At 35.6% G+C, this 26,383-nt stretch overlaps 1 protein-coding gene across 1 annotated transcript in view; it reads left to right on the forward strand.

The window, feature by feature from the left end:
• MGAT4C (MGAT4 family member C) overlaps positions 1-26,383 on the forward strand; it is a 146,558-nt gene that overhangs the window by 93,975 nt on the left and 26,200 nt on the right. The window contains exon 2 of the mRNA XM_051608134.1: positions 20,157-20,285. The gene's annotated coding sequence lies outside the window, so the exon portion shown is untranslated. The remainder of the gene's footprint in view (positions 1-20,156; positions 20,286-26,383) is intronic.

Raw genomic sequence — 26,383 nt, forward strand, 5'->3', positions numbered from 1 at the left:
GAGCATCATGCAAAAGCTTCTTGAACTCAGACAGGATTGGTGCTGTGACCACTGCCCTGGGGAGCTTGTTCTAGTGCTTGACCACCCTCTGGGTGAAAAACCTTTTCCTGTTATCTAACATAAACCTCCCCTGATACAGCTTCCTGCCATTTCCCCAAGTCCTGTCATTGGTTACCGGAGTGAAGAGATCAGTACCTGCCCCATGTCTTCCCCTTGTGAGGAAGCTGTAGACTGCAATGAGGTCACCGCTCAGCCTGCTCTTCTCCAAGCTCAATAATCCAAGTTACCTGAGCTGCTCCTCATAAGTCATCCCTTCCAGAGCTGTGACCATCCTCATGGCTCTCCTTTGGACACTCTCCAATAGCTTGATGTCCTTTTTATGTTGTGGTGACCAAAACTGAATGCAGTACTCAAGGTGAGGCTGCACCAGTGCAGAGTAGAGTGGGACAATCACCTCCCTTGACCGGCTTGATGCATCCCAGGACACGGTTGACCCTTCTGGCTGCCAGGGTACACTGCTGGCTCATATTCAGCTTGCCATCAACCAGGACCTCCAAGTCCCTCTCTCCACCACATTCCCTAGTCTATATTTATCACCAGGGTCTCTCAGTAATCAGTCTCACAAAACGCAACAAGATACATTTGAAGAACAAAGAATTAGTTTTCAGATTAACTCAGAGAAAAAAAAAAAAAAAAAAAAGGATTGTACAGCATTAATATTCAAAACCAAGGAAAAGATTTAAGCAGCTAAAATAGAACACAGGTAGATAATAGTTGCCTAAATACAAAACACAATTCCTTTTATTTTACCTAATCATGTAAATGCCTAAAGCATAATGGAAACTAGTCTCCAACACATGAAATACAAAACCTTGGCAGAAAAGAGTTATTTCTTTTGTAGGACTACAAATTCTTAGGACATATTGACAGAACAAGAACTGTAACAGAATAGTAGCCAGTAATATTTTTTTATCCCCAAAGCTTTCTGGAATGTTGTTTTGTCATATTGTATTTTAAGATGTATGGGGTAATTTTCCATCTTTGCTGCTGAATCTGGGAAGGTGTGTAGTAAGCAGTGCAACATATATAGGCTAGGGGAAAGAAAAGCAAACAAATAACCAGGAGCTTGATCTCTGGCCAGACAGTTAGAACTATCAGCTGTGAAAGAATAGTCCATTGTTTGTAGATTCCTTTGAGTGATTTTACTGCCCTGTTTCTGCTACTGTGACATCTTAAAACAGTTTTCATAATTGGCTGGTGAAGCACTCCCTCAAACTGTGCTGCAGGAACAAAAATTGCCTCTCATTGAAGAGAAAGTTACACCCAGACCTCACTTTTAATGTACAAGGGCTTTAACTGCTAAGCTATCATACAAACAAGACTAGTGGTGGCATACCTAAGTCATTCTAGTTAGGCAGTTTTTCTCAGAAGAAGACTTCAATAACTGAATCTCAAGCAAAAGGGTTTTAATATGGATAAACTCAGGTCTGTTCTTAGAAAACCTTGTCAGTTTTCAATGCTAACCCAGTCTGCAGTTTTGTACTTTACCATCACACAGAGCCAACTCTTCCATGAGGAATGCATAGATCGTCAGCATGCCAACATTGCATTAATGTGACACTTTAATATGAAGAAGTTGAAGTCTCGCTCATAATTTTTTGTAGCTAGACTTAAGTTTTTTACTGCATTTAAAAACATAGAATCACAGAATCATTCTGACTGGAGGAGACCTTACAAGGTCTCTAGACCAACCTCCTGCTCAGAGAAGTGTGATCTGAGATCAGATTAGGGCCTTGAAAATCAATAAATGCAAAACTTAAAAATCTAAGTAGATGAGTATGTCTTCAGTTCTTTTGCATAAATTTGCTGAGAAACAAATTTGATGGTTCTTTGTTTAATTGAAACCCTAAATGACCATAGATTTTGCCTAGAGACAAATGATTGAAGAATGTGACTTAGATTAAATAATCAAGCATATTGAAAGGTATCCTTAGTTTAGGATTGGATAACTATGTCTAGTTTTACAAAGCTAAAAATAATAATTTGACTTCTTTAAAGTTTATGAAACATTTCAAAAGGACAATGAAGTCTCTAATGGATTCCCAACTGTCCTGTTGCATTTTGTGTCTACACAGTTCTTCATCAGTAACATGCTAACTTTATTTTACTGTTGTTTCATATGAGATACTTTTGTGTAGTCATTTGGGTTTTATGTTGTGTAACTCTGTAACTCAGAAAGATATCTTGCTACAAATATGCATTTTATCTAACTTTAAATGTTCTGAACAAAAGTCTCCTTACCTGAACACTTTCAAACTCATCCATCCTGGATCACAAGGTATTCTTAACCCCAGGCTGTCATAAAATCTGATCTAACTTTTCTTGCTACTTTAATATTTCTGTCATTGTTTACCAGATCCTTCCATATTTTTTTTCTTTATAAAGCTTTTCAATGAATAACTACATCATGAGGCACCCTAATACAGCAAGAACAATCCTTTAATTATGCCTATAAAACTAATATTTAATTTTAAAATTCATAAAGCAATATAAGCATCTTAGGAAAAAGGTAGGGGAATATGTTACAAAATATCACACTGGTATTTTAAAACTCCATAATGACTGTGTTTTGATACATAATTCAGTCTTTGCTTTCTTATGAGAGAAATTAAATCAGAGCACATAAAAGCAGACTTGATATGCCAGGATTCAGGAGACATTTGGATCTTATTCTGTTCTTTCCCTCTTATTGAATTTATTCATATGGTGTGGGGTGTTGTGGGGGTTTTTTGTTTGTTTGGGTTTTGGTTTGTGTTTTTTTTTTTTAATTTTGTGTCTGTGTTTAGTATCTGGTCCGAATGTTTTCTGTAAAAAAACAACAGGAAAAGAAATCCTTTAATGTTTTAGCTCTTCAGAATAGTCCACTTGAATGCTCTCCCTCTCTGGTAAGTAATGGAATTAGACTTTCTAGTTTTCTCTCCCTGACCTTTCTGACTTTATCAGTGCATACTTGCCTTATTTCTATATACTCATCTATAATAATATGTAATCACTTCTACTTTGTGAACGACCTTTCGATTACAGTGTCTTTGCTACTGAAGCAGTTAAATACACCTTTTTGTATGCTCAACTTCTGCCTATGGTCTGAATTCATTAGCTGTTGTGTATACAGGACTTAGTGAGTTCCAGCTTACTATATTCCCTTTTGCTAAATCATATTTTTTTCCTAAGAGAAATATCTGACTTACTGAGATTAGCTTTTTAAAGCATATTATTTTCCTTTCTAGCCTTTTTTCTTACTATGTGCTCTCACAAAACCTACTTTCAGTATGCAGGTTCTTAAGTTCTTCCATTTCAAAGTCAGAAAATAAGTCAATTTACCTGAATATTATCTCTTTAGAATTTCTTTCACTCACTGAACTGAAATGTTAAACTTAATCCATTCTACTGCAGCCAACAAGCCTTGCAACTGTTTTTCTGAACTGATCAATCTCTGTATTAAATAGTTTGTATTTTAAACCCTTAACTGATATTAGAAAGTTGTTCTAGAACCTTGCCTTCTAATCTACTACCTAGCTGTTCTCATTATTTGTACATAGTTCTTTTTCCAGCTTCATTCTCTCTTCTACTTGTTTCTTTTCCTTGTGTTGCCTCCCTCTTTATTAAAAAGTTATATCAACAGTTTTTAAGGATATACTAAGCTTTATATGTTTACTGCATTGTATTTTTCAAAAAGTTTAAAATATTTAACATTCTATTCTATCTTGTCTTTCCACTGTCAATTGTTTTCCCACATCCTCTTTGCTTTTCTGTTTTGTTTTGCATTTGTTTTTTTCGCCTTCTCTTCAAGCATTCAGCAGGTCATCTCATCTTCATCTGAACTCAGAATGACCGTTTACAGTCTTGGTATACAGTAATGAGTTTTCATCTTTTTCCTGATGCAAGAGATGAATAAATCTATGAAACACTTTTGTGTTCTCTGGTTCCAGCTAGACTTCCAATATTCATATCTTTCATTTATATCATATTGTACATCTAGCAGTGAAGTAGATTCAACAAGATGGGGTTTAAGTTTGAATTTCTTTAAAGTTAAGTTCCCATTACTACGGAAGTTTGAGATCTGGGTTTGGGCAGTACTTGAATCCTCTGTGAAAGTCAGGCTCAACTTCTGGTCACTAGAGCCAAGGTAACTCCATTTGCATCAGTGTTGTAAGTAAACCATGTCTCTTAGAATTTAGCTCTTAAAAACTGGAGAGTCTTTTAGAATAATTTCAGATAAAGATTTTTCAACTCTCTGACAATCATGCTGAAAAATAATTCTACAGCATTTATCTCTTGCATTTAATGTATAAGACTGGCATGAATATAGGATAAAATTTAAGTCATTAGTTTACATGACAGAAGTCACTACAGGGATAAAAATCTCTGTATAACATTAAGCACTAAATGAAGCAGAGAAATCAAGTACTTAACATTAAATTTAAAAAAAAAAAAAAAAAAAAAGACAAACAGCAATGTGCTTAATTACATTGTAATTCAACTGTTTTGGGTTTGCATTAAAGTTGTACCTGTGGGAAGATTTCTTTAGCATCTCTTTCACACCAGCTGGAAAAAAACATCCAAATAATTTGTCGATAAAGTGACCAAGCACAAAAAAAATGCAACCAACCAACCAAATAAATAGTGGACAATAGAACATTATTTTATCTCATTGAATCTGAAAATTACTCTAAAATACTCAAGCATATGCACTTGATATGCATTCTCAGACTTTAATTTCTAAGTACCATTTATTATTCTGGTTTTGGAAAAAATGTCTTCAGTGGAGTCAGAATCAAACATAATAGGTTTTTCAGATGATATCTGCATTGATTAGTATGTTATTAAAATTATTATATTTTCCTGAATTATCTCTAGAAGATGTTGGGTCTTTAAATTTAATGTTAAAGTTTCTGGGAAATCCAGATAAGAAAAGAGTGAAGAAAATTAAGGATGTTTTTTCAGCCTACAGAAATTAGACTTTCCTTGATGAGATGGAGTAACTATACAGGAATACATCCACTTTGTCAGTCAAATCTGAGTCCACATTCCCTCATTTTCTAAGCTCCAGGCTAGCTCAAAGTGAGGGAAAATTGTCAGAGCCCTAATGCTAACTCCAATCTTCTTTCAGGTGCCTGGATCAGGCCCAAGCAAAGCCTGCTGTGCTACAGGCCAACACATCAGCAGATATTTTCAGTTTAGGACTTCTGGAGAACAGTGTGGAATCTCATACAGGGCATAAATGGCAGAATTTGGGCAGTGGAGGCTGAAGGGACTGAGTACAATGTGTGGCAAGAAGGGGAGTTGAGACAGTTTATGTCTTCATTTCTCAATCCATGAGTCAGTAATTAAAAGCTAATGTTAACTGGCTATAAATTAAATAAAGTTAATTTTCCAAAGTTAATTTAGTTAATTTTCCAAATTAAGACTACTTTCTTTTTTTTTTTTTCTTCTTCTTTTTTTTTTTTTTTTTTTTTTTTTTTTCCCCCCAGCAGCAAAACTGGCTGATTTAGGCCAAATCAATATACTGAATGAAAAAAGGAAAGGTCATGAGACTTGGCATGCTTGAGCCTGGCCATATGGTCCTCTGGCAGTGTAATTAGAGATCTAGTATTATATAGCTATGCCACATAAGTAACCAGAGATAACAATAATTAATAATTTATTAGTAGTCATGCAAATATTCAGCAATGCTGATTCTTCTGAGTGGTTATCAAAGAGAAAGCCATAACACAACTGTTAGAACAAGTGCAGCTTTCACTAGCATTGTAGGAACGTACAGCATGAACTTTAATACTAAGCCACACAGTGGTAATGGATGCATTTTCTGTCCTGCTTCAATGAGCAGCTATGGTGCTGCTCATTAGCTCTTATACAATGTTAATACCAGCTAACGACAGTAATGCTAGCGGTGGTGAGTTTAATAAATGAAGCTTCTGCTAAACCAGGTTTAGTAAATGAAGATTTAGATTTTCAGGAAAGATGTTTTAAAATATTCTTCTGTGTTTATAACTGAGATTGGAAATGTTGAATCTATAAACTGTAAAATACAAATAAGTCCCTGCTTTAAAATCTTTTTTTGTAATTGGTTCTATTACAGTGGTATAGATAAATCTGTAGAGTCTAGGGGCAAAATTGTATTTTCCTATTACTCTGCCCTCAGGCAAAATCTTTTTTTTGGTAGGTCATCATTGCCTTTCTTATGTTGCAGTAGATGTGAAACCAAATATTTTTGTTTTCCTAGCTGCAGATAACTCAGCATTGCTTGAAGTAATATTAAAATATCCATGTTCACTTTTTTTAGATGTGATTGGATGTTAGTGGTCCATTTCATGGGCCTATAAAGATGAAAAATATGGTTATTATTTCAGTTTAACTTATAGCATGTTCCAAGCATCTCTGGAATGATAAAAATAAGTTAAGTGCAGTCTTCAAGACTATGATATTTCTAAACCATTTACTAAAGCTCTTGAAAAACTAATGTTTTTTACAATTAGATTGCTATTTATCTTTAAGGTTTATAAAGACAAAGAAAAAATATTAAGAGATCCTGAATTTTTGCATTAATTGCTGATTTTATTGGCAATTGTATGTCCTCAGTGTCAAGAATTTAAATTAAGGCTGTTGATTGTCTTCATATGTTTAATTCTGAATGAGTGTACTGCATAAGAACATCCTGTTTATTGTTTCAGGAGCTGCGTGGTCTGAGCTAATGTTCTGCAGAGCCTTGTTTGTTGGTTTGTTTATTTGGTTTTTGTTGCCAGCTCTAATTCAAGCTAGATAGCTAAATTAATTGTTAACCAATAAGTGTCTTTCACATCATTAAATAAAATAGTGGTCCTACCCTAACTTCTGCTAAGTTACTTATACCCTAACTTCTGCTAAGTTACTTATACTCAGATAGGGTACTATCAAAACAGTAGCAAGGACTGAACAGATGGAACAACCACACCACTTCACTAATCTTATAGTTTTCTCCTGTTCCGTGACTGAAACAAATGTGCGGTACAATTTAGAAATACATGCTCATTTTTCCTCATGGGATTCACTTAGCCTTCCTATCTGCAGCAAAACATGTCGACTTCTTGCTCACCAATTATGGAATTAAATAGTAGCTCAGTGTTCCCTCAGGATAAACAGAACCAAAATAACTTGTGACTATATTGCTATCATACTAGTTATGTCCCAGGGGCCAAATGGAGAGTGAACAGGCAGAGATAGTTGTAGTATTTCCTAATTTTTTACTGCTTCGCATTCAGCACTAGTAGTGATCTTTTAATGTAATTTTGTTTGTAATACTAAGAAATTGAATTAGCTTACTTGCCTGTGTGCCTGTTAGTTGTCTTTTAGACGCAGAGAATCTAATCAAAGCAGAAGAACTCCTTTTATTTGTTTTTGCTCTTGGTTTTCGCTCTAAAGTGCTGTAGCATTCTTATTTCTTTTATAGGTTTGTCAATCATTCTTTTCAGGATTCTTTGCTTGTGGCATCTGAATTTTTTTTGCTCAAAGTTTAAGAGTCCTTTTTTTTAACATCACTTGTCCACCATTTCTTTTAGTTCCAGGAATAGAACATTATTTTGTAGTGCCTTATCTTTCATTTATTTTCCTGAGTACTGAGTGTTCAATTGAGGTAATTGATCATACCAGAATTATTGCACATGTCAGGGTTACATTCCAATTCTTATTTCAATTATTATTTTAATTTTCACTGTGTGTTTTAGTAAAATCTGTTTATAGCACTATTACAGTGTGCTTGGATTAAATCTTCCTACTTCTTTTACAGCTACTACTATATAAAATGAGTAATACTGAAGCTACAGTAATTTGAAAAAAGGAGAGTAAATACTACAACTTAAATTAATATAGGTCTATGTGTAAAAGGCATCATATATTTCTAAAAGTGATATAGATATAGATACATAACTACATGCGTACATATGTATATGTGCCTACGTATACAATTAGGCCCACTGCTATCAGAATCACTGAATGTTCCCATATGAAGTGAGAGTCTTGCCAGATCATGGAGGCACAATGTGGATCCACTGAGAAGAAATGTTGGTTGCCTCAAGGCCTCTGTGTGAAGGAGAGGTAGAAACAAAATCTTCTCCCCTAATAAAGCCCCATGGAGCTGAATTCCTCCCATATTATAGGATGGTGACAGATAGATAAGCATTTTAGATTTATTTATTTCAAAACAACTTCCAGACGTCATGCAGGTGAGAGGTTATCAGATTTCAGTGATGGGGATGAAGGGAATAAGGACAGCTTCATCAGTAAAGCCTGGATCAATACATGACTTCAAAACCGCCTCTGTCATGTAGAAATTAGTTAGGCAGTGCAGCCTGTGTATAGGGCAAAGTTATAACAGATGCAGGACCTAGAGGAAAAAAGAAAAGTCATTCACAATAAGGTGTGTTTTTTTTGTAATTCTATGCCTCAATTCAGTAGGCTAGCCAGAATTGCCCAAGGAAACAATACCGGCACAAACAAATTAATTACTGCACGGTCCCTGTACATATCTTAGAGGAATTTGGTTTTGTATTCATCTGACATAACATACAGTAAATGTTTCTGTGGGCCATATTGATTGTTTTTACAAACTAGACCATTTAGAATGATGGTCCAATATTTTAACTACAGAGGGTAGCAGCTGAATTATATAAAGTCTTCTGTCTTAATGGTAGTTTGTCCCCAAGACTTTTCTTTTGGATGCTTTTTGCTGGATTACATTAATATTTCATAAGAAAAGCAAAATGTACAGAGGAACCTGGTAACAATGTTAGTCTCTAAAACTACTCAAAAGAGAGCAGTCTGTTTCAGTGTTCTTAGTAAGAATTTTGGACAATTATATGTTGAGGCTTTGCACTATGGATTATGTATGTATTTAACCTGATAAGTTAGTTATAATAGACTGCATTCTTCCATCTTTCCACTAAAAATTTATTTGAAGAGCATCTGACACAGTATTTCTCATAAAACATTAACTTTGAAAGCACTGAAAACTGAGGTTTTTAACTGGCATTCAGTTCTCTATTTTTGTGCACAATGTAATGCATACTTACATATTTAACTGCACTAGAAATAATTTCAAAAGAAATTAAAAATTAAAATTCTCTTTAAATAAAGTAAAAGTTAAATAGAAAAACTGATGGGTTTGCTTTAAAAAGCAAACAAACAAACAACAACTACAAAGAAAAATAAGTAAAATAAAAATAAAAAGTAAAAAAGCAACAACCTGGTCTATCTAGTGTATGTCAGATTGATTTTGGCCTGTTAATTCCCCCTGTAACTCTGAAGGATAGGGACCCTTTCATTTTGTATAGACACAGTCACATGTGCCTGAAAGGGCTCTTAAAGGCTTCTGAAGGGTCCTTTCACAAATTATTTTCACCAAATTACTTCTGAGAACTGTGTTACACTTAGAAATAGTGTTGAAGGCCTGAGGGTTACGGTAAGAGTCTGCTTTCCCCCTACCTGTTGTGACCTGTCAGATATTCCACAAATAATTCCCCTGAGGGTTTTAGGGCCTCTGCTTGCTTGCAGAGCTCTCACCCTTGCTTTCCAGCTGGTAACAGTAGCTCTCCAACAAAAGGATTCAACAAAGACAAAAAGTTCAAGCTTTGGGGGTGATGATAGGTGAAGAAGGAATTTTTCCTTAAGTTATATCTGTAAGCTATTAGCAGCTTTATTTGTTTGTGTCACTTTCTTCTGCAATTTGAAGTGCAGTTGACTTCCTGGGAAGAGTTGAGACATTTTTCTAATAAATCCATCCAGAGATGTAGGGTGCTGACCTCCCCTTCTTCCTTTTGAGCAAGTTTATATTCCCATTGTGTGACCTTTTGCTCTGTAGATCTAGTTTTCTACAAGATAGCGGGAGTGTTTTCTGACCTATGGTGAATTGGGGAATGTGAAGTAGCTTGTAGATTCTTTTGGATACACTGCCTGCTTTACAGTTGTAAAGCACTGGGTCAAAAACCTTGGTTAACCTGAAACTGGGAAGCAAAGTCAAATGGCTTGACCAAGCTGACACAGAAAGCCTGTAGGCAGTAACTGTTGAATTCAGTTTTATTTAGTCAGGTATTCACTCTGATATCTTCATAGAATCATAAAATAATAGAATGGTTTGGGTTGGAAGGGACATTAAAGATCACCTAGTTCCAAGCACCCTGCCATGGGCAGGGACACCTCTCACTAGACCAGGATGCTCAAAGCTCCCTCCATCCTGACCTTGAACACTTTCAGGGATGAGGCATCCAAAACTTCCCTAGACAACCTGTTCCAGTGTCTCACCACCCTCACAGTGAAGAATTTCTTCCTAATGTCTAACTTAAGTCTAACCTTTTACAGTTTAAAGCCATTACCCCTTGCTCTATCACTACATGCTCTAATAAAAGTCCCTCCCTTTCCTGTAGGCCCCATTCAGATACTGGGAGGCCTCTACAATGTTTCCTCGGAGCCTTCTCTTTTCCAGGGTGAATAACCTCAGCTCTCTCAGCCTGTCTTCATAGGAGAGGTGCTCCAGCCCTCTGATTGTCTTTGTGGCCCTACTCTGAAATCACTCCATGAGTTCCATGTCCTTCATGTGCTGGGGGCTCCAGACTTGCACACAGTGCTCCACATGGGGTCTCACAACAGTTGAGCAGAGCAGAGGAATCACCTACCCTGACCTGCTGGCCATACCTCTTTTGTTGCAGCCCAGGATATGGTTGGCTTTCTGGGCTGCAAGCATACAATGCCAGCTCACTGTGAACTTCTCATCAACTGGTATTTTGCTGCTTTGCTATTGAAAGATTACCTACCTAATTAAAATTTTTTTAAATTTAAATTATTTAAAAAAAAAAAAAATTAAATTAAAATTAAAAATCAGTTTTTAAGAATCAGATCTATTTTCCTTACTGTAAACACATGAGAATTTTTCAGACAATAGAGAAAAATGACTGAGAAACTGATCCATAACCCTTCAATTTTTTTTACCATTTAAGATTACCTAGGATGATAGGTTATATTAACATATTTTCCATCAATTATTTAGCTCTTGGCTTTAAATGTTCAATGGCAATGGATGTTAGTGCACTATATTGGCCTAAAATTAAGTTTTGTAGTGCACATAAAAGCAGTTGCAGAAAAAAATGTTTCAGTGATCTTTCACTAGCAATGAGATAGGATCTAAAGTACAATTTCCATCAATGGTAGCATGAATTTCATTAGTATTCTGAAGTTAATAATGCAATTGTAAAATTATTGGTTAGTAATAGTGAATTTCATCTATAATCAGTAAGCATTTAGCATTGCACTTTCTAAATATATAAACATACATTAATTTCCTAGGACTTAGTAAAAAGCTGTTGGGCCATTGTGCTGTTCACTGAGAGTCATTTGGGAACTGTAAGATTACATGGCTCTAATTAAGTGAAATATCTGCAAAGATAATACATTCTTGTGTAGAAATTGGTGTATATTAGCACTTCAGTATTTGACATAATATGAATTGGTACAATATAAACTATATCCAAACAGTGTAGATCAGGTTTAATTGATTTTTTAAGTTTGTCAGAAATTTAATTTAAAAGTACTCTGAAAATCTTCATAGCTTTGATCTGCACTGTGGAACTTAGTTTTAGAGGTAAGATTGTGTTGACACACAGGGATACTATCTCTCTGTCCCTCTAAAGCCTACTTTTCAAGGGTAGAAAATACATATTTTTAGGCCAGCAATATTCCCAAATTGTGAGAAACTACATCAGCATTATCAGTGTCTCAAAATAAAAAAGTAAATAAAGGTAATCAAAGTAGGAAAGATAATTGTATCTGGCATATCACTGGATTCCTCATTTTAAAATGTTCATGCTAACCACTTAGTCTGATTTCTTAAACAAATAAATATCCCACTGGTTTTAAATACTAAAAAATTATGGTATAAGTGCGTTAGCCCTGTAAATGGTTAACTTCATGCACTTAAAAAATTGGGGAGAGGGAGGGTTATACATTTTTACTCTAATGAGTCAAAAATTTATGAACCACATTACCGGTTTTTCTTTCAAAACTCCTTCCTCATTCAGAACCTTGATAGATATGCACGGCCATGTAATCAAAGCAAACTAAGTGTTTCAATCAAGTACATACAACCTAAACCTTCTCTGGCACCACTTGAGGCCATTTCCTTTCATTTCTGTTATTTGTTTCTTGGGAAAAGACACCAACCCCGCTTCAGTACAATCTCCTTTCAGAAAGCTGTAGATAGTGAGAAAGTCTACCCTCAGCCTCCTTTTCTCCAGGCTAAACAACACCACTTCCCACAGCCACTCATAAGACTTGGACTGTAGACCCTTCACCTGCTTTGCTGCCCTTCTTTGGACTTGCTCCAACACCTCAATGTCTTTCTTGTAGTGAGGAGCCAGAAACTGAACACAGTATTTGAGGTGCCAAATACCACCTCCCTACTCCTGCTGGCCACATGGCTTCTGATACAGCAAATGTTTATTTGGATATAAATGCAAAGATCAATATCTGTCCTCCGTACAAGTGATGTAGAACCTCTCTGTTTTTTCCAAAACTGTAGGTAAAATGGACTTCTGAAAGGACTCCAAGTCATAGCCCTGACCTGTTCCTGTATAGACTGTAAGACTGAGAAAGGGTGACTGCCGTAGGTGGATGTGTATTTTGCAAGTTCTACCAGGCAGTTCAGTGTCTGTACTGCCAGCTTCTCATCTCTGTGTCCCCTACTTTTCTCCTTCTTCTGTACTGCACTGTAGATGCTCTGCTTTTTCTGCAGATCTCTTCCATGGTTGCTGTGCTGAGTGCAGCTTTGCAGTGTGAACATATGAATCAACAACTCACCGTGTAGCACAGGACTATGTACCAGCCTCACAGAGCAGAGCTGCAAAGCCTTCCACTGAGCCAGTCCTCTTGGTGAAGTGGGGTTCTGCAGAGCACAGTGTCTTCAGTGGGTCCCCTGTTGAGAACAGAGATACCTCTCCATCATCTCTCTTATATAAGGTGTCGGAGTGGGAAAACTCAGAGTGGCAGTACTGTTCAAATGTCTGATGTTTCATGGGGATCTAACTAATGAAACAAGATCAGTTTTCCAAAGTCTTTCTAGAGAAGCTAAAATTCAAAGTTGTGAGGGAGTACAAGAATGCATGTCAGAATACGAGAGGAAAGTATTTGGTGCAAAGGTCTCAAAGAGGCATACAAGAGATCCAATGGCAGACGGGTTTGAGCTTGATTGGCATCTATTTAAGGACTGTGCAGTGTGGAAAAGTCTTTAGAGTTTAAGTAGATTGCTTATAAATAAAGAGATTCAGAAAAACACTACGAACCTCCCAATACATGCTTCTATTTGAAGCCTAATTGAACATTATAAAGTAGCTCATTGGTAGCCAGTAATGAGTTTATATTTTGCATTTTGTCCAGTGATTCATTAAATGAGGCATGTTGAGGCAACAAAAAAAATTTTTGTTTTGAACGTAAGTTCAAGAGTATAACCAAAAGCAGTGTAAGAGAATATTTTTCTTATCAAGCTGCTCTGCTTTCCTTCTGGAGTAATAATGTAAAAATGATGTGTTGGTTATTTTCCTCTAAAAATCTGTTGACAAAGGACCTAATGTATATAAGTGAAGGAATTTTAGTCAAATAGGGCTAGAGATTATAAAAAACTCTTTCTTTTACATGTCTCTGAAAACCAAGGTTGCTTTAAAACTGTACTAGAAGCTTTTTTTTTTTTTTTTGGCTCTCTTTCAACAAAAACTACAACCTATAAGCTTTCAACACATATTCTAGAGATTGATGAAGTATTAAAAAGGAAGTCGTTAGTCTTTTATATGAGTTGTACTTTATTATTAGTATGTCCTCATGTGGTTATAGATTTTTAAGGATCTACTATCTAAGTCAATAAATTAAAAGAGCACTTTCAATTTCTAGAAGCTCAGTTCTAGCTATTACTGGAAAGGTTTTGGCCTATTTCAACTGTATATCATAATTATGCCATAAATATTACTACTAAGTAAAGCATAAAATTAAATCATACATATAATGTCACCGTTGAAGCATATCAGGATATTTAAAATTTTAAACTACATGAAACTGTTCCTATTATATCAATGGTACTTCTAATTTCTATTTGCCTTTCTTTTTTCTGACACACTTACTTTCACTTTTATTTATATAGGAACTATAAACAAATAAATAAAAAGTAATATATAAACAAAATAAGCTGAACTTGTGGTGCTATTTTTCAGTAAAGGCCTTTTCAGAGACATTTTGTCAATCCATGTATGTTAGATATTATCACATGTATTGATTTTACTGAGCTTTTCTTTATGAACCAAACTGAAAATATTACAATACCTTTACAGTCACAGTTTAGTGAAAAATCTTTTCAGCTATTTGTTAACAGTAATCTGTCTTCAGGTATCTAAATATAATAAGTGCTGAGATGTATCTGAATTATTTGGTAGTTTTTACTTTCACGTTATATTATTTTTAAGATTAATTACTATCACATCTGGATAGATATCTGTAATACTATTAAATAAGGCAAGTATGCAACTAAGGGAAGAATATTGCAACTAGTCTACACTGCCATTGAATATTTTAAATAAACATAATAATATATATAGTATATATTTCTTCCACCCTTGATCCAAATTTACCTTTATTTCCTTTAGCTAGTATTTAAGCTAGTATTTAAAGGCGATTGGTTATTTTACACTTTACCACAAATTGACAGAGAATTTTCTATTGTCTGAAAGATACAGTCAGAAGCTCTCACACAATTCTAAAATATCTCTGTTGGTTAAAAATGTTGCTCTTTTTAATTCAGCTTTTCTTCATTTTATTATTTTGCTGCAAAGTCATCATATTGGGTAGGGCACACCTAGGAAGAATGTAAAGAGCAAATATCTAGGAGTTAAAGAAAATAACCAAAGCTCAATTATTTTAAAAACTACAATTATGTTTTTTTGGTGGTTTTTTTTTTAACCTGGAAGTGAGGCTGGTTTCTGATGGAAATTAATACTGGTTTTCCACTCTATAACAGAAGAGAACTTTGATAACTATATAATGTTTGTGAAATTAAAATAACAAAGACTGGTATTTTTAATGATGCTTACTATTTATTAGTAGACCAATACTTGTCAACTCACATTTTTTGTTTCTGTTCTACTGCCAAACATAGTGGAGCACTGTTAGGGGTCATAGTGTTCATAATATTAGTAGAATTAAGATAAAAGTCTGTGTCATTCTCCACTATTACCTCTGATTTTCCTTCTCCTTTCTGTCTTCTCTTCCTCTGCCATTCTTTTCTCTATGTACAGGAGTTTGGGATACTGACAAATTTGTTAGATGCCACATTAATTCCCTATATACATGTGGTCTTCCATTAGTGTGGACTAAGATTCTGTTGTTCTGCCTGTTTTACAGTATGTATGAAAAAGGTGTTGCTATGCATCTCATTTGATATTTAATAAATTTCGATTGCAATTATGTAGGGTTTATACATAGTATTTCTACCTGATACCATTTTGAAACTGCCTCAAATCTGGGGAAAACATTTAATTCATGAGGAGAGTGAGAAGAAAATCTCTTTTATTGGTCCAACCTGTTTCTACATATCTTCACTGGCCTCATAGACCTTTTCCTGGCACAACCTGTCATGGTGTGAGTCACTTACTAGAACAGGTTTATGGCACTGCAGAATGCTACAGCTAGGTGAAACTAAATTTTTATTAAGCTTATTAAAAGTTTGTTCTTTGGAAATTATTTGAGGTTCAGATTGTGGGTACGGTTTTGCAGGGTTTTCTGCTCTCCACACCACCACCCCCAGCCACATCTCGCTTCAGGAGATCACTTCTAACTTTCACACAAGATTAGGACTGGAATAACTTTGTCAATCTGCAGGCACCAATCACTTCTGCACCAGTAAACAAGAAAAAATATTTTATTTCAGAAACCTAGCCACATTCTTCTGAACAATAGATATACCAGCTTGTTTACATTTCTGCTGAAACAGAAAAAAAGGAGAGTGTTGACTTGAACACATACATGAAAAACCTTATTTACTATTTGAATGCTGTATGCAGTAACAACTATTAGAAATTTATCTTTCCAAACAAGTAGTTATCTGTTTTCAGCTGGGATAGAGTTAGTTTTCTTATTAGTAGCTTTTACAGTGCTGTGTTTTGGATTAAGGATGAGAATAATGTTGATAACACACCGACATTTTAGTTGTTGCTAAGTAGTACTTAGCCTAGGAACTTTTTGCTTTCCCATGCTCTGCCAGCAAGGAGATGCACAAAAAGCTGGGGGGGGACCACATCCAGGACAGGTGACCCAAACTACCAAGGGCATATTCCATACTATATGATGTCAAGCTCTGTATGTAAACTGAGGGCAGCTGACCAGGGGGGACTGATCACTGCATGGGGACTGGCTGGGCATTAATCAGTGGGTGGTGAGCGATTGCATTGTGCATCATGTGTCTTCTTGGGGTTTATTTCTGTTTGTTTGGTTGTTGCTGTTTGTTGTGATTTTTTTTATCTTCCTTTTCATACATTTGTTATTATTATCATTATTAGTAGTAATAGCATTTTCATTTTGTTTCAATTATTAAATTGTTCTTATCTCAACCCATGAGTATTGCCTTTCTTTTTTCCACTTCTCCTCCCTGTCCCACTGTGGGAAGGAGGAGTGAGTGCTTGGCTGCATAGTGCATAGTTGCCAGCTGGGATTAAAAAACAACAGTGGTACAGATGACTGAAAAGATCAAATGGCCTTTGACTGACACTGACCATCTGGGAGGAAAGCTGCCCTTCTTTTGTAATAAAAAAACCAGGCAGTGGCTCTGTAGAATTATGAATACTAAAGAATAACATTCAACAGGGGAAAAAAAAAAAAAAAAAAAAAGGTAATGCAGGCAGGTATTAAAGATGGTCTTTAGGTAAAAATGGAAGATGCAGCCAAGGTTATTAAAAACTCCAATATTAACTTTTAATATCTTACTGAATTCTAATGGTAAGTCTTTCATAAGTTTGCATTAAGCATGCATTTATTTATTCACAGACAAGGAAAGAATGGTACTTTATGTTATGGGACAGAAAAATTAGAGTTCATGTTATTTTATTTCTTTAAATCATTCAGGTGAGGCATTAAATGCTATAGTCCATATTGTAGATGTGAAAACATCTCATGCTGTGAAAAAGAATCAAAGCTGATACCAGCTACCAAATTTAATGGTAAATATATTTTTAATAATTTTTTGTTTTGTTTTGTTCCATTTTTTCCCGGACTTAGACTCATAGATTTCTCTAGGCAAATTAAATTTAACACCTCTAGGAATGGGTTTATAAATTTCTACAGCTTTTATCCTTGTTCACTCTGGAAAATGTCCCCCTATTTAGAGTTTAGAAACTCCATTTACTAAAAAAAATGATGTGTCTATGTACAAATAGTCCGTCAGCTGACCTGCTGGAGAGCAGTGTAGGAGAAAGGGACCTGGGAATCCTGGTAGACAGGAGGATGACCATGAGCCAGCAATGTGCCCTTGTGGCCAAGAAGGCCAACGGCATCCTGGGGTGCATTAGAAAGGGTGTGGTTAGTCGGTCAAGAGAGGTTCTCCTACCTCTTTATTCTGCATTGGTGAGGCCGCATCTGGAGTATTGTGTCCAGTTCTGGGCCCCTCAGTTCAAGAAGGACAGGGATCTGCTTGAGAGAGTCCAGCGCAGAGCTACAAAGATGATTAAGGGAGTAGAACATCTCCCTTATGAGGAGAGGCTGAGGGAGCTGGGTCTCTTTAGCTTGGAGAAAAGGAGACTGAGGGGTGACCTCATTAATGTTTACAAATACGTAAAGGGTGAGTGTCAGGGAGATGGAGTTAGGCTTTTCTCAGTGATGACCAGTGATAGGACAAGGGGTAATGGGTGGAAATTGGAGCATAGGAGGTTCAAGGTGAATATACGAAAAAACTTTTTTACTGTGAGAGTGACAGAGCACTGGAACAGGCTGCCCAGGGAGGTTGTGGAGTCTCCTTCACTGGAGACATTCAAAACCCACCTGGATGCGTTCTTGTGTGATGTGCTCTAGGTGACCCTGCTCTAGCAGGGGGGGTTGGACTAGATGATCTTTCGAGGTCCCTTCCAACCCCTAAGATTCTATGATTCTATGATTCTATGATTCTATGATTTTAAAGATTATAAAGAGCATTGAGGTGAACTTGCATCCAGCAGAGTTCCAGAACACCAGAATCTGACCATACTAACATACTACCCTGAGCACAAAGAAATCTGGGAACAATATTTTATGGATAAGCAATATACAAAAATTTAAGCCATTTCAAAAAATAATTTAAGAATATTTGCCAGGTACAATTCTGAGTCACTTTTTTCAGTAGCTTAAACACATCAAAGAGAGAATGAGCAACTTTTGATCTGTAACTAGTGAAAAATTAAGAAGCAGCACTCATTGCTTACCTTCCTTTTCTTTGTTAGTTGATATGAAAAAGGAGAGGAACTGAAGAACAATTCCTGAGATGGCAGAAAAAGTTTATTTCAGCAAACCTGTGGCAGTTTGCAGAAACTAAGGATCTTTCTCTTGGCCTTTTCCAAAATAACATGAGACAACATAATTTTGGGCAATTCACTCTTAGGTCAGCCTGATTCGCATTCTACTTTTTCCTCTATCAGAAGTAGAAACTTCTCAGTAAGAAATAACTTATTTTTGAGACATGTGCCAGAGCTAGAATTGTTTTTATCCTAAGTGGGTATTACATTCATAGTATGGAAGCAATGCTATATATATATGTTAGACATCAGTCCTAAGTTACATATTTTAATTATTTTAATTCTTTTTCTAGAGTCAGACTGCTGCAACTTGTTAGTTTTTTTAAAAAACTTTTTATTTTTTTCCTTCTCATATGCACATGCATTCCCTCATAAAAAACTGCTGGGGATAAGCCTATTACTAGCTAACCCTTTAAGAATCTTCACTTCCCTCAAATGCTTAGTTCTGAGATGTTTCTCATAATTTTCATTGCCAATTCCTGTGCATGTGTCTAATTTAGAAAAGAGCTCTGCACTTCCAAATTATGCTAGGATTTTTTTTATATTTTTTTTTATGCTGGCAGTTTGACATACTCTCTTTTCTATTATTATTATTATTATTATTATTATTATTATTATTATTATTATTATTATTATTATTATTATTATTATCTATAATGTAACAGCTCACCTTTTATAGCTGTCTTAAGGTCCCCATGGACTAAGCCATTACTATGTTGACCACAGCTGACATCTACAATAATAAGAGAATTTTTCATTTCAGCAATTTCCTTTGCTATTTTAGATCTTATCTACTCAAGGTTCATTTTTCTCTGAAGACCAAAAGGTACTTTAGTATGCAGATGACTCCTAGAAGCAATCTATCTGTCTTCTCAAATTTTGTATTTAACAGGTAATATCACTAAGGATCTTATGACTAACGACAGGCTGAATCATTTCTGTTAGTACTGCATCCCTGTGCTGAGTTCATGCTAACACAGGAAAGGTATAAAACTAAGATTTTAGGTGACACTGTAATTTCTCATTTCAGCACAGGAAAAAATTCTTTTTTTCTTTTACCAGCATAATTATAGTGATATTAATAAGATACCACAACAGGTGTATATACATATATTATTGTGTGTATATATATGTGTATGTATATATATATGTATATACACACACACACATCTTTTGCCAAAGATGCTCTGCCCTTCCACATCTGTTGCAAGACCTCTTAGTTCCTGAACAAAATCCCAAAGTTCCCACCCCCATTCCTGCCCCTTCCCTTCCTGCCCCTTCCCGCTTTCCCCTTTCTCTTTCCCTGTTTGTGTTTCTTCCCAGATGTGACTTTTGAACTATTTTTGAGGTTGTGATATGAGGATGTGTCTCTACTTCAACGTTGTTAATATTGGGTATTAATTACTAGATTCTAAAATATAGAGGATTGAATATTATTTGCATTTTTATTTTATTGCAGATAATAGAGTATCTTTCCCATTGGACTAAGCAATTACCACAGTCACTCCTAATGAAGTTGATGAGATTTGAAATAAAGTATTTTCATTTATTTCCTTTCAGTTTCTGGCTTGGACCTTCAAATGGTAAGGCATTCCTGCCAGGAGAGTTTTCCTGTCCTTAAGAGCTGTTGTGAGATGAGCCTGCACTGAAGTTTTTAGTTCCTACATCTGGTGGCACAAATGACATGTTGTAAGTTATTTTATTAATGTTTTTAATGTTCATATTTAATTTTCATATTTAATGATCAGTAACATAATGGTAGTTTTATATCTCTGTTGTTGTCAGAGATTACAATGTGAGAGTTTTGGATTACACACTTGGGAACGAAAAAATCATTAGAATGTAAAGAGCAAGTATCTAGGAGTTAAAGAAAATAACCAAAGCTCAATTATTTTAAAAACTACAATTATGTTTTTTTGGTGTTTTGTTTTTTTTTAACCTGGAACGGGCTAACCAGAAAGGTTGTGGAATGCCCTTGGAGATTTTCAAGCCTTAGCTAGACAAAACCACAGCTGGCCTTTTCTAGTGTTGGGCATAGCCCCATTCTGAGTAGTCGCTGACCTACATGAACTCCATAGACATCCCTCCCAATCAACACTTCTATCACACTGTGGTGATGCTGTGTCTCAGTAAAACAGAAAAGGTAAAAAGAGTCAGCTGCCATCACAAGGGCATTTTATCAGGATAAGCATCCTGTAGAATTACAGCCTTTAGACTTGATTCCCAGGAACAGCAGTATCACACCAACATACTGTGCTAAAAAGGGATTATTAGAAAATTAATCAATCCTTATATGTGGGTGACAGAGTAGAGAGAGGTATATCACAAACCTTAGTTTCTCTATTTTCAGGGCTTATTATGGTCTAATAAGGAGTTGCACCATTGATTTCTCTGGTCTGTCTGCAAGTTGCATGGTTGTATCCTTGTGACCTGAGTCAAACAGCACAGCCTTGGCAGGACAGACAAGGAACTTGATCTTGTGCTTGTTAAGGCAGTCTCTAAATCTCAAAGGGTCATTCATGGTCAGCCTTATGTAACTGGCATATGTTAATGGAGTTATAGCTGATATAACTGTAAATTCATTGTTTCTTCTTGTGCTATTTCTGCTATTCCTCTGCATAACTGAGAGAGCATAGTGCTTCTGTTCTTGTATTTTCACGTATCACTAACGAATGCAGACTCACCAAAAAAAACCTATTTAAATTGTGTGGTCTCCTCAAGTGTCTTTATCCTAATAAATGCTCCTTGGTGCATTATTGAGATTCATCAGTGAATGTAGGAAAAGAAAAATTTCATTTTTATATTCTCTCTATTGCTGATAAATCAAAAATGTTCATAGGTTAAACTTAAATAATACCCACATTGTACAGGAATCTGCAGCAAAGAAAATGGATGTTACTTTGTGGAATGACTGTATAAAATGAAATATTTAGATAGAGATTAAAAAACCTCCTAAAAAGAGCATTCATCACATTTTTCTTTTAATAAGAATGCTGTCATACTTGTATATGCTAATGCTATTTCTGCTCTTCAAATAAAACACTGTGCAGGGATCAGTGTTTCAGGTAAACAGTGAGCAAACTCAATACTTCTCTGTGACATCTCAATTGTAGTCTGCATTTTATCTCCTTTTTGATACAGATAAACTCTATTACTGTGCCCTGCCTGCTTAAATGAAAGATACATTTTTCTTCAAGATTGAGCAGATCAGAGGGCCATAAAATATTAATGATGAAAGCTTGGGGAATTATATGTGTCTGTGACTATAGGTTTATCTTGTTGGCAGAGTTTTCTCACTCTAACCTGTTTCTTTTGTGTGATCTCCATCAGAAATTATATACTGTAAAAAATATTATGTCTGTTCAGATTAAAATATATGGAGTTTTTCAGATCAGATAAAGGGCTTGAATTTTTTATTCAATGATTCAAGTTTATTTAACAGCTTTATGAATTTTGCAGCAGTTTTGCTATTCAAAAGCAGAGCTGTTTGCCAGTAATGCCATTTCCTTTTATTTCTCCTCCTATCACATTGCTCTGCAGAATGCTGTTCCTCACATGGAGCTAGAGAAATGGATAGAAAAACAGGGAAACAAAATGACAGCTTCATTTCTAATCTTGTGCCAAAACAGGGAAAGAATACTTAACCAGCTAGTTGCTGTGGTGGTTATAATGCAGGACAAGCTGTTTACACACTTCTAGTTTTTGACTCATCCCTGTTACTTGATAATTAAAGGGGAAAGGGAAGTGATCATGCCCTTTTCCTTTCCAATTTTTTTTTTTTTTTTTATCCCATGTGTTTGGGGCTTCCTTATCTTAAACTAAATTGTGTCAAAACTTCTGTCCAAAAGGCTGGAGGACTGACCGACCCTCTTCTTTGGTTGAGGGGTATTTTTCTTTACATTCCTTTTTGCACTATCTCATACTTTTTGATTCATGTCTTTGTTCGTTAGCTGCTGTTAACATGAGATAGTTAAATAAAAGCAACTCCTGGGTTGAGGAGGCAGCCATGGTTTTCAAATTAATGTTAACCTGTGAAGGATACATTTTAATTAATTTTCCACATAGCAACATGAATAGGAATGGGTATCCTGATACCACAATAAAGAATAAAAAGAACTACATAAGAACAGGTCATGCTAAAAATCCATGAAGGACACGCTGCCCCTGTAAGTAGTCTGTGACCATGTGGATTTTTACGTCCTGCATAAATTAATTATAGCACTAGGAATATTTTGTAATTTTAATTCCTGCTTGAATCATGCTGCTTGCTGTGAATGTTACTTCCATGTTATTTTGTTTACTACTGTGACAGGATTTTATAAAGTTGCTTAAAATAAAATTTGGAAACATATTTCTACTTGTCTAGACCCCTAAAAAATTACAGAGTCTCTAAAGATGGGAATCACCTCACCTAACTTTGATCTTGCAGCAGCAGAATAAATGGATAGGGACAGTTTGCCTCTTCAGAGTACCTTTCTTAAATAGTTATCTTAGTATTAGTTTAATGACTTTATAATGAGTACTTACGTAAGTAGCTTAGTTTACACAACCAACACTTAGGTGACTAAAACAATAGGATTAACTCTTTCCTAATGATTGACAGCATTACTGCTTCTGGTGACGTTACTCTCAGCCAGCTTCAGGGTGCTGCTTTCATGGCTCAAACTGTGGGAGTTAGTGACACAGGAGTTAATTCTTGGGTTTATGTCTTCCCAAGACCTGATTTTACATTGGAAACTCCAGTCTGTCTTTTTTATTATCCTATTGAAAAAAAATTCCTATCAAAACTCCTTGTTAAATTTATTCTTCCACCAACAATGGAGACTTGAATCTCGTGATCTTCCAGCCCCAGACTCCCTCAAATTCATTGTCCAATGTTGTCTCCTACTCTATCTCTCTCTCTCTTTCCCTCTCTCTCCTTGGAATTCAGCAATTTGACATTTCTCTAGTCTCTGGAATATAGCCCCAGGTTCCAAATTTGATGTAGTATCTGGGTTCCACATCCACTTTTCTTTTTGTCAGTAGCTTCCCATGTGTGCTGATCCTGGTGTGCTGAGAGTATTCCAAGACTCAGGAGTAAGGAGTGTCTCATGGGATATAAGCAGGACATTCTCATGCTCTACTGGAAATCCCATTCTTGTGGAACATTTTTAAAAGTGTACTTTCCATTATTATGATAATGACATTTTTCGCAAAATGTTGGAAATGTTCCCTTATGAGGAAAGGCTGAGGGAGCTGGGCCTCTTTAGCTTGGAGAAGAGGAGACTGAGGGGTGACCTCATCAAAGTTTACAAATACATTAAGGGGGAGTGTCAGGTGGACAGAGCCAGGCTTTTTTCAGTGATGTCCAGTGATAGGACAAGGAGCAATGGGTGCAAACTGGAGCATAGGAGGTTCCATGTAAATATCAGAAAAAAACTTCTTTACTGTGCAAGTGACAGAGCACTGGAACAGGCTGCCCAGGGAGGTTGTGGAGTCTCCTTTGCTGGAGACATTCAAAACCTGCCTGGACAAGTTCCTGTGTGATGTACTCTAGGTGACCCTGCTCTGTCAGGAGGGTTGGACTAGATGATCTTTCGAGGTCCCTTCCAACCCCTAAGATTCTGTGATTCTGTGAAATGTAAGGTTCAGGAAGACTTGATACTTTGTAAAAGACACTGTTAGTTTCATCTTCAGGTGACCAGAAATCCTACTGCACAACACAGTTCTGTCCTGTGCCCTTTGTATTTCATAGATCAGTGCTAAGCTGGCAGCAGTGGATAAGAACACTAGTCCATTGTGTCTAATTGTTCTTATCCCTACCAAACCATCTTTCCTTTTTTTAAAAAAAACCCACAAACTTTGTGGGGTTTGTTTGTCTATTCAAAAAATAAAATTAAATACCAAGTTATATGTTTCACAAATAGAAGAAGAATCAAGCAGTTAACTATGTCATCTTGGTTTTTGCATAGCATTAAATGAAATCACACTGCTCAAATTTTCTAATTACCAGTACGCTGCATGGAGGAAGTCTTTCAGTAATTAACCTTTCAGTTAATCAAAGTACATTTTCTGCTTCTTTCCATCTTCAACCTATTTTATGTTTTTCCTTTCTTTATTTTTTTCATCTTCTGCTTTGTACTCTAGACCTTGCCTTTGATATAATAAGATCAAGTCCCTGATTCACAGCTATCAAAATTTTGAGCTACACTGTAAGATGACAGACAAAGCAGGGTAAAGCTTATTTTAATTCTAATATTCTGAATTAAAATATCACTTTTAGTATGATAGAAAAATAACTCCCATGAGCCATTTATCTTGGCTAAAATAATGTGCACTCATAAAGATGTTCTGCTTTTCATTCAACTTCAAAGGTTATTCATTTTAGAAATGTAGAACATTTTTTGTAAAGAGGGACATAATTGTTCCTTATATACACAATAGGACTTTGTCAAACTGAAAACTGAGCTCACATATCACCTGGAGATTTTATCTTAATTTGCCACAATGTCCTACTTCTTAATCTGCGTTTCTTATATAGATACTTTTGTTACGGTATTTTATAAATATATGGAGCCATTTATAAAAGTACAGTACATGTAGGAGACTTGCAAGACAATATACGCAAATATGAAAGTATTGATGATTTTATGAAGCTTTTTAAGCATGCAGAATAGAGAGGTCAAGGGAAAACCTCAGAAATAACTGTTTTATAAAGTAATAAAAAACTGGAAACCTTTTGATAAATATAGTTTTCTGGAGACAGGAATAGTATGGACAATTTGGTTTTCCTTTTGTATCCACTTAAGTAAATATAATAATGTATTTCAACTCAGCTACAGGGCAGAGACTAAGCAGCCAGCCTAAACAGTCTGCTACTTGACTTGTTGTTTTATAAATACCTCTGCTGAATTAATTAATTATTAGCTGAAGTGTGTTCACTTGTTTTTTTTTCCTTCCAATTCTACATACAGTTAGAAAAGCCTACAAATTAACTTCTGAAGAGAGAGCGTCCCACTGGGAAACAACATTGACCTACTTCTGGGGGTGGCAATACTGAGGGATTTGCCAATGTGTAATATTCCATGCATATTGTTTCCACTTAGAAGAAATTGCTTAGGCTATTTTGAAATTTTCCCTTAGAAAACAGAGGTCAGCTTTGAGATGGAGATCATCATTAACAAGCTTTCTGGTTCACAGTAGGACACCTGCCTCTTAGTTTACTACTCAGCATGAGAAAACAGTGGTTTAGTTTGGCGTCTGTAAGAAGCTGCTGAAAACAGAGTCAACTGTCCAGCTTCTCCTCTGGAACAAAGTTATCCATTTTGTTACAAAGGAAATAATAAATTTACTTTCATCAATTAAAGGTTGAAACTGTAATGCTGAAAAACACCACACAGGAAGAAAAAAAGGTCTCATCTTGCAATAGCAAAGGAAATTTTTCCCAAACCTATTTTTCCAATCCTATTTCCAGATTCTATATTCTATTTTTAATCATGTCTTCAGGACTGATAAGCTGTTTTATAATGATATTCTTTTGACTAAATGTAACAGATACAGCACTATGGAAAAGGTGTATTTTAGAAACGAAACTACAGCAAAAAATGTTTAGATACTTATCAACTGAAAAAATAAACTTTTTATGACATCTCTGAGAAATTATAACAGACATGATAAAAATACTAAGTATTCCCAGAGATCAATTTTAATATTCTCAAATATTAGAAGTAAAAATGATATCTTAAAATAGATGAGTTCATAATTTAGCATGCCCCTTGCCCAAACGAGCAAGAAAAATAAATAAATAA

Source organism: Apus apus, chromosome 1 (assembly GCF_020740795.1).
Source record: "Apus apus isolate bApuApu2 chromosome 1, bApuApu2.pri.cur, whole genome shotgun sequence".
Taxonomy (NCBI): Eukaryota; Metazoa; Chordata; class Aves; order Apodiformes; family Apodidae; genus Apus; species Apus apus.